The sequence below is a fragment of the Haliaeetus albicilla genome, chromosome 27 (assembly GCF_947461875.1).
Source record: "Haliaeetus albicilla chromosome 27, bHalAlb1.1, whole genome shotgun sequence".
In the NCBI taxonomy this organism is placed as follows: Eukaryota; Metazoa; Chordata; class Aves; order Accipitriformes; family Accipitridae; genus Haliaeetus; species Haliaeetus albicilla.
The window spans coordinates 2290469-2304329 of record NC_091509.1 but is presented as its reverse complement, the minus strand read 5'-3'; the positions used below and the strand labels follow the sequence as shown (position 1 = coordinate 2304329).

Genomic DNA, 13861 nt, shown 5'->3' with positions numbered 1-13861 from the left:
GTAGGTCCCACTTTGACCCCTGGCTTTACAGGGAATGCTACACTGGTGCTCTTCTCCTTCACACCCCAGTTCAGGCCATCCTGGACAGTATTTAAGGGCCAAGAAAATACACAGCAGCAGGTAGAGCAGAGTATCACCTGCTTGTCAGAGCCAAGGGCATGATGGTATGGCCGAGACTGGGCACATCTTGCCATCACCCTGGCAGGCGACACACGGCGCTGCATCTGCAGAGCTGGCGGAGAGCATCCCTGCCAGGAACCAGCCTGAGGGATAGGATTATGCAACGGGCACTTAGGAAGAATAAAGATGTAGCTATGACGGGCCCAGCTGCGTGGATGAGCCCGGCAGAGATGAGAGCAAACCCTCCTTTCGTGTTCAAAGGCACCTCTCCATTGCCTGTCCCCAGCATGCCATGGCTTGGCAGCACCTCAAGGGCTGGGGTACCGGTGGGGAGCAGCTGGGGTGGGCAAAGGATGTTCAAAGCAATCTTTTGCCAGGCAATAAGCTCAGCTTTGGACAGTGTCTCACTACTATTTTTTTATTAATCAATCCTTAAACTGTGCTTCTGCCTTCTAAAAGCACATAGATAATGCAAGCACTGGCTCAAGGATGCTCAGCTGCAACACCAACACCCAGAGCCTTTGCAGGACGGAGGGGCACAGACCATGCCAGGAGTCTGGGTGACACAGCTATGGGGGTGTGGGGGACAACCCAAGAGTGGTCCTGGAGTGGCATTTCGGCTGCTGGTGCCAGGGTGGGCAGTGATGGGGACACTGCAGGTGGTGCTAGGCTGGATGCCGCCTGCCCAGCCTTGCCAGGGGAGCACAGCTCAGGCAGAAGGGACAAAGCAGCCACCTAAACACGCTCCCAGTGCCCTCCAGTGCTCCCAGTGCCCACACCGACCCACTCTGGGAGTGTGTTTGTGTGCATACTTCTGTGTGTATGCATGCATGTGCATGTCTGTGCAGAGGTGCATGCGTGTGTGCACACATGCATATGCATATGCGCATACATGTGTGTACATGCATGTGTGTGCACATGTGCCCGTGCATGCCCATGTGAGGGTTGGGGTGTGCACGTCTGTGCACACGGGTCGGGGGGAGCTCTGTTGAGAGGAACCATTTCCCAGCCTGTGCTGATGCAGTTTAGCAATCAGAATAACTTTGCTGATGAATATTTAAGCTGAGCGCTGAATATTTAAAGCATTCAATTATTTTAATGGCTTCTAAGTGTGACAGCAGGAGGGGACAGGGGAATGGCTGCCCCCAGGTCCGGCACCAAGCCCACGGCAGGGCAGGCAGGCGGGGATGCCGCAGGCAGACCCTGCTCAGGGTGGGGTGGGGGTAAGCGTGTCATCCCCAGCAGGGTGGTGGCATCTTAGGCACGCTGCTGGGGAGCTGCCGGTGCCGAGCACTGCTGGCTGCCGGTGCAAGCCCTGCCAGAGCTTGGCCGGGTGGGCAGAGCCCCAGCGGGCAGGAGGAGAGCTGTGCCCTGCCATCCTGGCAGGCTGAGCTCTGTCCCACTGCCCTAATTCTTGCATGAGCAACCTCAGCATGTGCCAGCACCACATGGTGCCAACCCCCTCCTCTCTGCCACCAGCAATGCTCCTGAGCTGCGCCTGTCCCTGTCCCCATGCCACTGTGCCACCACGGCAGTGGAAGCACCCATGTGCCCCTGCACCAGTGCCACCACCAACACCAGGTCACAGCAGCCCTGCAGTCACCCCCTGGGATGCGAGGGGCACAGGGGCATGCAAATGGGATGCCACAGCCTCCATCACGCCCCAAGTCCCCCCGAAAGCATGTCGGTGGTGACGGGAGCAGAGCGTGCCCACCATGGCTGGCCCAGCCCCGCAGCCTGACCCCACGACTGGGTCCTGCCTCTGGGATGTGCCCCAGGCCCACGGCAGGGAGGGTAGCAGGGAGCACAGAGGAGCGCTTTCCCAATGCGTGCTCCTGCAGCCATAAATATTCATATTCTTATACTAATTTTCCATGTACTTTTCTGTCACATCCAATTTTATTTTAATTTCCCTTTATAAACCTTCACAGCTAATGCACTCTGTGCTCCCATGATTACCCCAATCAGCCGGCGCTTTAAACACAATCCCTGCAGGCAGCTCTTGTTGGAAGCTATAGGATCACTGAGCATCCACACATGAGTTGCGCACACTCGGCAGACCCACTCACCGGGGCTACAGCAGAGCTCCTTTGCCACCCTGCGGTGGGCACAGCTCCTGTTATGGTGGGCACGGTCTCTGGGCTGTGCTGGGCTTTCTGTGGTGGCCAGACCAGAGGATATCTCCAGAGTCTTGTGCCTTTCCAAGCCTTGGTTGTATCCATGTCCTGCAGCGTGCATGTTGCGTATGATTGTGTCTTGCACGGGAACACGGGAACACGGCTGTCCCGGCCACTGGTCTTTCCCTGGGCAGGTGGTTTGGCAGAGCCCACCTCTGGGCACCCTCCTGCACTGCAGCCAGCTGGCAGTGACACCCTGCCTGGGGGCAAACCCTGGCTCCTGGAGCTCCTCGAGAAGAGGAGCAGAGGGTATGCAGGATGACTGCGCTGGGGCTGCGCCGTGCCAGCCAGCACGCTAGGGCTGTGCTGTGGCTATGCCAGGGCGGTGCCATGCCAGCTGCCTGGGCTCAACAGTGCCATCCCTGCAGGGATGTGCTGTGCCATGCCGAGCAGGCTGGCTGGGCTCAGCGATGTCATCCCCGCAGTGTCATGCCGTGCCACGCAGTACAGCCTGCTCGGGCTCGGCAGTGCCATCCCTGCAGCACTGTGCCATGCCATGAGGTGCTATGCTGTGCCAAGCAGGCTGGCCAGGCTTGGCAGTACCATGCCTGCAGGGCTGTGCTATCCCATGCTGTGCCGTGCCGTGCCATGCCATGCAGGCTGCTCATGTTCAACTGCTCAGGCTTGGCAGTGCCATACCTGCAGGGCTGTGCCATGCCGGCTGCCCAGTCTCAGAAGTGCTGTGCTTGCCAGGGAGTTACCACATGTGTGCGTGTCAGTGTGTCCTGGGTTCAGCTGGGATAGAGTTAATTTTCACAGGAACCCGGGAGGGGGCACAGCTGGGACAGCTGACCTGAACTAGCCAAGGAGCTATTCCATACCATGTGACATCATGCTCAGTATATAAATGGGGAGCGGGCTGGGGGGGCTCTCGGCTTTCGGTGGGGGAATTGGCAGAGCGACGGGCTCTGGGTGGTGAGCAGTTGCACTGTGCATCACTCGTTTTGTATATTCTTTTATTAGTACCATTGTTGTTGTAACTTCTCTTTTTGTGTTGTCCCAGTAAATTGTCCTTATCTCAACCCTTGAGGTTCTGGGGTTTTGGGGTTTTTTTTTTCTCCTTTCTGATTCTTCTCCCCATGCGCCGTACTGGCAGGTGATGAAGCTGGTGTCTGTGCCATGGCCCAGCTGTTTGCCACACAACTTGGGCAGCTGCAGCCAGGTCCTCTTCACTCCATCCCACATGCTTCCACCTGCCAGCCACTGGCATCCTGGCATGGCTCGGTACCACCGCACCACCGCTCCCACAGCACTGTGGGGCTCCAGCAGCCACAGAGGCACCAGCGATGGCCAGGCAGTGCCGGCAGTTGTGCCAAGGCTGAGCCAGCTGGCACTGCACGTGCACGTGTGTCCACACGTGTACCCACATCTGTGTGTGTGCATAGGGGTGTTTGTGTGCACACACTGCTCGGTCCCTCGCTGGGGACCCCGAGCCAGCCTGTGACTTGGGCACACAGCGGGCATTGGACTGGGGGACAGGACACATCTGCAGTGGGACAGGACATGTCCCCAGCAGGGCAGGACATGTCCCCAGCAGGGAAGGACACGTCCCCAGCAGGGCAGACCATCTGCCCTTGCCCAGGGGCAGCCCCAGAACTGGATTGCACAGCAGCAGGCAGTGGGAAGGGCCAGGGCTGCCTGGACGCAGAGTGCCACTGGCAGAAGGAGACAGCACACGGATGGTAATTTGTTCCTCACCATCCACGGGGACACGAATTAAAGCTGCTGTGGGATCCCGCGCCGATCTCCTGCTGGTGGTCCCATGAAAATCCCCCCGCGGGCAGGGGCAGGGCGGCTGCCGTGCTCCTGCCAGCCGTGGGAAGTCACTCAGGCTCCGCTCGCTCACTTCTGAAGACCTCTTGATAAACATTTATAAACATTTGTAGTATTTTAAATTTCCCCTCAATAATTTATGAATAGTTATTTTATATACTTTAAAGAGGGTAATAATGTAAAATTTATAAGGCGGGAGCGCTCAGAGTGGCAGCGCAGCGTCGCGGGGCTGGGAGCGGGAGGCGCAGCCTTCCCCGCCTCTCCCAGCCGAGCGCTGATTGAAACTTTAAAGGCTGCGGCAGCGGGGTAAAACGGGGCACAGCAGGGACGCCGAGGGGCCGAGGGGGCACGTGAGCGAGGGGCACACAGGGGACACGCGTGGCCGGGTGGGGTGGCAGCCTCGAGGCCGGACCATGAGGTGCCCAGGCAAGGTGGCGGAAGGAGGGAGGGATGGAAAGGAAAGAAATCTGGGGATGGAGGGGATGAGCGTTGGAGATGACAAGGAAGAAGGGGAGTGCATGAGAGGGGCGAAAGGATAAGCAGAAGAAGGGAGGGAGGGAGGAGGGATGTGTGCGAGGGAGCGATAACTGTGGTGGGAGGCTGCGGGAGCAAGGGATGGGGAGAAGGAGGGATGGAGGGGCGAGAAGCAGCTGGGAGCCAGAGATAAAGAGGGAGGAGAAGGGTCCCCAGCACCGAGCGTGGGAAGGTGTCAGGCAGATGGACAGACGGATGGATGAAGGGGTGGACGGATGGATGGATGGGGGATAAGCGGAGCGGGAAGGAGGGAACAGGGAGATGTGTCTACAGGGATGCTGGGGCAAGTGAGCCAGTGTGCCCAGGTCCTCAGCGTGCCCCCACGGGTTGGGAGGCATGAGCAAGGTTTGGGGTCCAGGGGTGCAGGAAGGGATGAGAAGTTCCTGAAGCTGTAGGGCTGGGAAGGGCATGTTTGGGGGCTGTTGAAGTGTGGTCGTGCCAGGGAGGCACCCCTGAATGTGCACCAGGATGCATGTGTGCAAGGCACGTGCAGGAGCACGAGGGAGAGTGTGCGGGCAGGGTGTGATCGGACGTGCAGTGGCTGAGCACACATGCAAGGTGTGAGAGTGCAAGGTGGGTGTGAGTGGACACTCAAGCCATGAGTGCACATCTGAGAGGTGAGTGGGTGTGCAAGGCATGAATAAGTGTACTGAGCGTGCAGGGTCAGAGGGTGTGTACACAATGTGTGTGAACAGGGCAGGAATGCTTGTGCAGGGGTGAGTGTGAGCAGGGTGGGTGTGCTCATGCTGGGGGTGAGTGTGAGCAGAGCAGGAGCACTCATACAGGAGCTGAAGATGAGCAGATTGGGAGTGCTCCTGCAGGGATGAGTGTGAACAGAGTGCTTGTGCAGGGATGAGTGTGAGCAGGTTGGGAGTGCTCATGCAGGGGATAAGTGTGGGCAGGGTGGGAGTGCTTGTGCAAGGGGAGAGTGTGCATGTGCTGCAAGTGTGCACGGGGCAGGAGTGCACGTGCAGAGCATTAGTGCACGTGCATCTGAACGTGAGGAGGCAACTATGTGTTACACAAAGGTGTGTCCCCCTCCCTCAAGCTCCCAGGGGTCCTTGGCAAGGCAACCAAGGCAACCCTAGTGCCAGCCGTGCCCTTGGGGACCCTTCTGTGGCTCCCTGAGGGGGTGCAGGGGCAACACCCCATGCCGGGCTCCCAGAGGCTGCCCTGAGCTCCATGAGGACATGTGGCTGGTGGCCCTTCCCACACAGGGCACACTAGCATGGCCCAGCTTGAAGAAAGACCCACCAAATCCTGACCGAATTTCCAAGGCACCTTAAATGCCCAAGCAAAATCCGGCAGGAGCTGGCAGCCGCAGAGAGGGACCTGCCACAAAATGATAACATCTTCCATGCTATATATAGCGCTGCCTTTATATACATATACAGATATATATTTATTTATGCTGCTTCTAGGAGGATGCCAGGGAGAAGGGGAACACATAGGTAGGGCATGTGTAGGACTGCAGGGGTGAAGTGTGCAAGGTGTGCAAGGTGTGAGCACATGCACGGGGCACTAGTGCATATGCAAGTGTGTGGGGGGTGTGAGCGTGCAAGGTGTGAGCACCTGTGCAAGGTGTGAGCGTATGCATAAAGCAGGAGGTGTGTGCAAGTGCTTGTACAAGGTGTGCAAGCTGTCTGCATGCAGGGTGCAAGCGTGCGCGTGCAAGACAAGACTGTGCATGCAGGGCACGTCTTTGCAGGTGACAAGCACACGTGCAAAGCACAAGTGGGTGCAGAGGGGCTCAGGGGTGCTGTGTCCCCAGCTGGGACAGCAATGCCACCTCAGGGGACCCATTGGGGCACAGGGGTGGGGGCACTTGCAGCACCTGAAGCAATGTGGGGTGCGATGGAAAGAGGGGAAGGGCCACCCCAGGCTCCCTGCAGCCGGGAGCGGGGAAGGCGCCGGAGCACTGTCAGAGGAGGGAGGATTTCTTTATTTTGATGATAATTTCCCAGTGTTTGGGGCTGTCAGGTTCCTGGTTAGCAGCTCCCCCTCCGTGGAGCTGCTCCATGTAGTTGACACTGCAATTGTTTTCTGAAGAGAACACGAGACTCTCTTCTTATGTATTCCCTTTCCCAGTGTTTGTATTTGCTTCAAAGTCTCCTCATCACCCTGTTTGGTGACAAAAACTCATGTCTGAAGATCAGGGTAATGTGTTGCTTTTCAAAGCCCGTGGAGGAGGGGGTTGGTAGACATGGGTTTGCTGCATTATTTACTTCCCCACGGCACCCTGCCTCCCTGGCAGCCCTGCCTGTTCCCCCCCCTGCCAGGTGCTGGGGCACAAACTCTGCCATCTGGGACCCCCTGGGCGCTTAGCATCCCACCCCACGCTCTGGGATAGTTGGGGACACCCAGGCACAGCAGCACTCAGGAGAAGCGGGAGGTTGGGGGGTACCCACACTGTGCCCAGCAGCTGTTTAGCCAGGCAGGAGCCCCCAGGTAGGATTTGGAGCCCTCATACCCTGCCATGGAGCAGAGCAGGCACCCCCCAGCTCTGCAGTGGCACATGGCATAGTGACAAGTTGGCCCATCCCTTGCCCACGTCCAGGCTGAGCGAGGGGGGGGGGATCAATGGGTCTGCACCCCAGGCTGCCCGTTGCATGGCAGCACTTGCTAACTGATTGTGTGCCTGTGCCAGGGCAGGCAGGCTGGCCCCAGCCCCATGAGCTGCTGGTACCCTGTGGTCACCTTGGCTGGTGGCCTGTCCCCTCCAGTGGGACCCCTGCAGATGCGTCCTTGCAGCTGGCAAGCAAATCAGGGCAGGAAGCAGAGTGCGCAAGATGGGAGGGAATGCGGGAGCAGTGTGTGCTACCCTGAGCTCAGCACCGGTGCTCAGCACCCTCCAAACGGCAAGTGTGCAGGCATACAGTATGTGTGGCTGGGTGTGCACACTGAACGCAGCTGTGTGTGCATGCTTAGGTGCGCACACTGAATGCAGTGCGGTCAGGTGTGCACAGCCGTGCACGTGCATGTTGAATGCAGCTGGGTGTGCGCAGCTGTGAGTGCACGCTGATTGCAGCCGGACGTGCACGGCTGTGTGCACACACTGAGCACCACTAGGTGTGAGTTGCAGCACCCGCTCACACAGGCATGGGACGTGTGCTGGGGAATTGCGCTGGCAGGTGTGCTGGCACAGCCTCCCCCTCCACATGTGCGAGGTGCCATGAGCACAGGCAGTTCTCTATCTAATTGATCAATTAATTATCTCCGGCATTCAGCTGCATATTGGTTTTAGATGAAGGGATAGGCTAACAAGCGGATTAGGCGTGTGTGTCTTCAAGGGAGTGATCGAGCGGAGACGTGGGAGGAAGGAAGAGATAGGAGATAGGCAAATGCAGAATAAGGGCCCCTTGCTATTGCAAAGACTGGAGCCAGGAGCTGGAGCTGCCACCAGGGTCACAGCTGCAGCGATGCAGAGGAACTGTCCAGAGGATGCTCCAGAAATGTTGATGCTGAGACAGAGGATGCTCCAGAAATGATGGGCCAAGGCAGGAGGATGCTCCAGAAATGGTGATGTCGAGATACAGGGTGCTCCAGAAATGATGGGGTGAGGAAGGTGGATGCTCCAGAAATACTGCTGCTGTGGCAGGAGGATGATGCTGTGGCACGAGGAGGATGCTCCAGAATCAGTGCTGAGTGCCCAGTGCCCACCATGGTCTGCAGCCCTGGCCAGGCTCATCCTTTCTCCATCCACTTCTGCCCTGCCCAGGATGGCTGGGGCCAGTCAGGGGAAACTCCTGGGTGCCACCGGTCCTCGTGGGTCTGGGCAGGCAGCAGGTGGTGTGACCATGCATGCTGGGGAGCAGAGTCAGCACAGCTGATTCTCCTGGAGCTCTCGTGTTTTCTAGGACAATCGGCACCCCAAAACTGCTGGGGTCAGGCAAACGCAGGCAACTTTCCACTGGTGTTCAGGAGAAAGGATGGCATCAGTGTCAGCCCCCGCTCACCCCTGGCTTCCCCCCATGGTGCCTGATAGTAGCGAGCCCTTAGGGATGGCCCGAGGACGTGGCCGCGGGTATCAGCCATCCCACCTGGCATCAGGGCTCATTAACGTGACGGGCTGTCACTCAGGCTGCAGCCAGCCCTGGGGGCACACCTGGGGCTGAAGAGACCCCCACCAGCATAGGGCTGGTGGCAGAGCCTTTGCATCCCTCCAGCACACTTTGCAGCCCATGGGGACAGCGGGGAGGGCTGCACACCATCACGAAGCCTCCCTGGGCACCCGGGCGCAATGTCACCCTGCAGGTTGTTGGGGGTCGGGGGGGGGGGCCACAGCCAGGCACAGCGTGTGGGCAGGGGAAGGCAGCAGTACTTGCCACAGTCCCTGCCTGTCGCCCCAAGACCTCAGTCCCGGAGTGCCGCGTTTGCTGCCAATCTGTGTCAGGCGCTGATCCCCACCTGTCAGTGCGGGATATGACAGTCCATTAATGACCGTTGTGGAGCAGGATAGATCTGCACACCAGGGAGGAATAATTGTTTGACTTTCTTTACTTCCCATCCTGCTGTCACTTGCTCTTCGGAGTCCTGTCAACCATGCGGCATCCTCCAGCCCCCTCCCGCAGCACAAACAAGCACCGCACGGCTCAGAGCACACACACGCACTGTATCCTGCAAGCATTGAGCGGTCACACATGGGAGCTCACGTACATGTATGCACACGCAGTGTGCACACACATCCCTTAGCCTGTCTGCATGCAGCAATGAGGTACATGCACACACACGTGCAAACGCAGCCTATATCCTGCATGCATGTTCCTGCACAAACATACACAGCATATACACACACATCCTTTATTCTGGGAGAATTCAGCACTAAGAAACACACCCACACGCTCGAACACACCACCCGTTCAGCATGCGAATGCACACACACATAATCAGCCCTGGGACATGTATGTACAGGCACACACAGTCCATATACAGCACCGAGACACACAAACACACCCATACAGTGTTCCCACACCTGTCACCTCCATCCTACATGCATTTGCAGGCAGGGAGCACACACATGCCATTGCCTGGGCACGTGAGGTACCAGCACATCCCAGTGTTTTTGCCAGTTGGGGACTCTGGCTTGTCCTAGCTGAGCTCCAGCCACCCCCCCCCCAGCCTGGCACAGGCACAGCTGTGGCCTCAAAACCTGCCCAGGGAAGGGGGGGGGGGGGGGCCCAAATGTGCATACTGCATGCACTGAGCATGCATTAGTGTGCAGAGATGTGTGCCCAGCCACCTCCATGCACCCAGGGCCAGGCTCCCATCATGTCCCACAGCACAGGAGGAGCTGGAAAGAGACAAGCAGGGTTGGGCTGAGGTTGTGGGGCAGGCGATGCACTGCTGAGGAGGAGGAGGAGGAAGGGGGCAATGCCAGCCAAGGTTGCGGTCACTGCACAGCCAGGGGATGGGTTGGCTGGCCACAACAAAGCCGCACAGGGAAGGCTCATCGCGTCTGTCTGGGCCCTCGAGGGCAGAAAGCATTTTCCTCGTTAGCCCGAACGTGCTTGCCACTCTCGGGCTGCCTGCCTGATGCCTGCAGCCGTTCCTCCTCCCCGCTGCTCCTGCCGTTTGCCTGGGCATAATTAAAGATCCAAAGACCTTTGCCGGCTGCCTGAGACGCTGGAACAAATGAACGGTAAGCGCCAGATTACAGCCTGGCTCGACAGCTCCACAAATCCCTTTAATGAGACGTTTAGGCAGGGCCAGCGGGGTGCCCGGCTGCCAGGGTGGGCTGGCACGGGTGGTGGCGGCACCTCAGCCAGCCTGGCCATTACTTGGGGACAATGGCACCAATGGATCCCAGTCCTGACTCCATCCCTGTCCTTCTGGGCAAGGGTCTTCAGGGCACCGGCCCCATAGGCAGCCTGGTAGCCAGTCCTCGTTGCAGTGGTCACCGGGGCTCCAGCTCCCCCCCGTCTTGCTTTGCACTCACATATGTCCTGCGGGAACAACGCAGTGAACAGCACTGGGGAGAGGGCTAACAGCACCAGGACCAGCATCCTGCAGGGACACGGGGTCCCCAGCCACAGGGCTCGGGAACGGGCACAGCAAGCCCAGCCTGGGGCTGCTGGGAGGTTTATCCCTTCCGATTGTAATATCAAAAAAAGAAAAAGCCTGAATGACTGATGGGGCCGTAAGGATGCAGATCAATAATTGACACCACGAACAATGTCTCCACTCATATTAGTGCCAAATTAAGCTGTTTACTCAAACTTTCACCACACAAGGAGAAGCTGGGGCCGGCGTGGGGAGCCGAAGATGGATGGCATGCTCGGGGGCCTGGAGATGTGATTTTTCTTGCCGTGACAGACAGTTTACAACAACGATGGCCTTCCCCTCCTCACCTTCAATTTTAGAAGGTGGAGATGTGACAAGGGGACTCAGAGAGCACCCAGGTAGCGGGACTCTATCCAGGCATGCTGACTGCCAGGGCTTGGGGCTCACCTGAGCATCTTCCCATCCAGAAAGAGCCCGAAGCCCCTGTCCCCTCCTGGGGACACCTGAGATGGTGGCAGGGGCCAAGGTGGCCCCAGACTCTTCTGTGACATGTTGCAGGGACCAGGTGAATCGGGAAGCAAGGAGATGTCCCAGCTGGACTCCCTCCCCAACCACACTGAGCTGACTGGTGTCCCTAGCTTATCTGCTCTGCCGCAGCACGTCCCTGCAGCAGGGGTTATCTCCAGAGTCCCTGGGTGCCTCTGAATGGGGACATTTATCCCTGGTGTCCTTGGGTGCCCTCACCCAGGGATGTTGATCTCTGGTGTCCCTTGCTGCCCCTGTCCTGGGACATTTATCCCTGGGGTCCCTGCCCCAGGTGTTACTCTCCAGCATCCCTGTGCTGGGTTTTTATCTCCAGTGTCCATGGCATTAAGTGATTCACTGCCCCCACCTTGCTCTGCTTCCTGCTTACCATGTCCAAGAGCCTGCTGGTGACCACAGCACACTCCATGTCCTCCAGCCATTTGAGTCCCTCCCCACGGCCGTGACATCTTCCCCGTTCCCCACCAGCCAGTGAGTTGTTGGCCAAGTACACATTTCCAGCAAAATTTGAGGGAAGACCAAGATGACCAGTGAATTCAGGTCAAACCTGGCCAGTACAGAAATGAAACCAGGGATGCAACGCAGGAGAGCAGCAATATTTTCCAACCTAGTGATTTCAGCATGGGTTTTTCCAAATTGACGATCTCTGGCTAGCAGAGCAAAACCCATTGGCTAGGGCACACAGTGCCCTGCACCCTCTTGGTGCTCAGCATCACCCAGGCCCTGGGATGCTCAGATTTGGGACGCAGTGTGACAGCTGGGCAGCATGGAGACCTGAGGATGCAAGAGCCAGGGATGCTCCCTCTTCCCAGAGTGGCGTAGGCAGAGAGAGGGCAGCGGGCAGAGGCGGAGGCCGGCAACATCCACCTCATGCCTTTTAATAAAACATGAATTAGGTGCCAACGCATATTAGATTCACTTCCCTGGTGACAGAAAATCAAAGGCTTCTCCCATCTTTTCTAGAGGCGCGCTCCTGATTGATCTGGAAGAAGCAGCTCAGTGCGAGGGAAGGAGTCTATACACACCGAAACAGCTCTTTAATTTCTTAATTTAATATCTGACACGTAAAGATTCTCATTAAGCCAGTCAATGAAGCCTGGAAATACAATTTTCGTGCAAACTGTCGCTATCATAACTTACACGAAACTTCAGATGGTGCCCTGTAAGCGGTGTGATTAAAACCATTCATCTTCCCTGTCAGTCGCCCGCTCCCGCACCCCCCCAGCCGGCCCCCCGCCCCATGGCGCCCGTGCCCGCCACGGCCGGCCAGTCTCAGCACCGCATGGAGCTGGTGGGTGCCGCCACGGCGATGGGCATCCAGCTGATGCTTTACAGCTGCATCCCCGGGTCGGATCCTGCAGAGGCACAGGGGGAGTGCTGTCTGGACCAGGCAGGCAGGGGGTTACGGGCAGCATGCTGGGCAGCACCCCACCAGGCACAGCCTTCTCAGCGGGTCCCCAAGCCCTGAAATCTTCCCACTGGGGCATGCGCAGGAGGGAGAGCTTCCCGAAGACGCTAATTAGGCAAATTAATTCCTATTGAGTTGCAGCTCTTCTCTGCCTTAGAAGAAAAAAAAAAAAGCTACTTACTTCAGTGCTGATTAAATCCCAAATATCGAGACAAGGATTAGACCTGAGACTATTCCTTGGGGGGTGCCCCCCACCAGGCAGAGCGGGGACGGGGCTGCTCACAGACAGCGCCTGCCTGGCACCGTGCAGGCATGCTGGGGAAGGGGCTGGCCAGGGACCGAGGTTTGCACAGGGACGTGAGCCATTACCCCCCTCGATGGGCTGTCATTCCTCACATCCCCTGGCACTGCCAGTGCCAGGCAGAGCACACATCAGCTGGGCTTGTTCCTCCTGCGTGGGCTGAGGAAGAGGATGGTAAAGCTGCACGGGTGCAGGGCACCACCCAGGTAGAGGGCATTAGGATGCTCTGCCATGGCGAAGCCTTGCTGAGCCTCAGGGTGCACTCTGAAACCTCCAGTGACAGGGAGCCAGGGAGGTGTCCCATCCTTGCTGGAGCGTAAGGGTGGGTTAAATGACTTCTCAGGCTTTTCTGCCTCTCTCCACCTTTTGTCCTCCTCTTCCCTATCCAGCCCTGCTGAGCCTTTCAGCTCCAAGAAAACTCCAGGCATTTCCCGGCACCTGGAAACTCAGTGCTGGACATCATGCTGGGGGAGAAAAGCTACCCCAGGGGACTCAGCAAATGCTGGCAGATCTGTCTCACCCTGGTGAGATGGGTGTTGCACCACACCAGGTGGGGGCAGGGAAATGTTTCCCTGATAGCATTTGCCACCTAAATTTCTGTCCCGGCAGCTGGTGTCCAACAGAGGAGAAGAGCCGGTGACAGGGTAGCAGAGAAAGGGACTCGTGAGCACTGCTGGCTGCCCAGCCCTTGGCTTTCTGCAGCCCCACTGGGGGGGCATGGTGCCATGGCACTGCACAGCCCCATCACTGGTGGTACCTGTGGCTAGTGGGTATCAGACACTGTCCCCCCCACCTGAAGCATGCAGCTGCCCCCTGCCTGCCCTCCCGCTGGGAGGGGGCACATCCCTGCATTGGGGGGTGGGTCCCCCAGTTACCCCAGCCAAGGTCCAGCTGCCATGCCTGGTCACTGAAGGATGCTCCAGCAAGGCAAAGGTTGGGAAGAGCCTCCAGCATATTCTGGCATTGCGATTGCCCCAGAGGTGTGTGCAGGTCCGGAGGGGGAGG

General features: G+C 58.1%; 1 long non-coding RNA gene across 2 annotated transcripts; it reads left to right on the top strand.

Annotated features, from left to right (window-relative positions):
* Window positions 1-4765: 4765 nt before the first annotated feature.
* LOC138682338 (uncharacterized) lies at window positions 4766-12347 on the top strand. Of its 2 annotated transcripts, XR_011322442.1 has the most exons (3): window positions 4766-4899; window positions 10841-11002; window positions 12111-12347. It is a non-coding gene; the product is annotated as an uncharacterized lncRNA (long non-coding RNA). The 2 variants fall into 2 exon arrangements; XR_011322441.1 differs by having other exon boundaries at window positions 10841-12347.
* Window positions 12348-13861: the final 1514 nt, after the last annotated feature.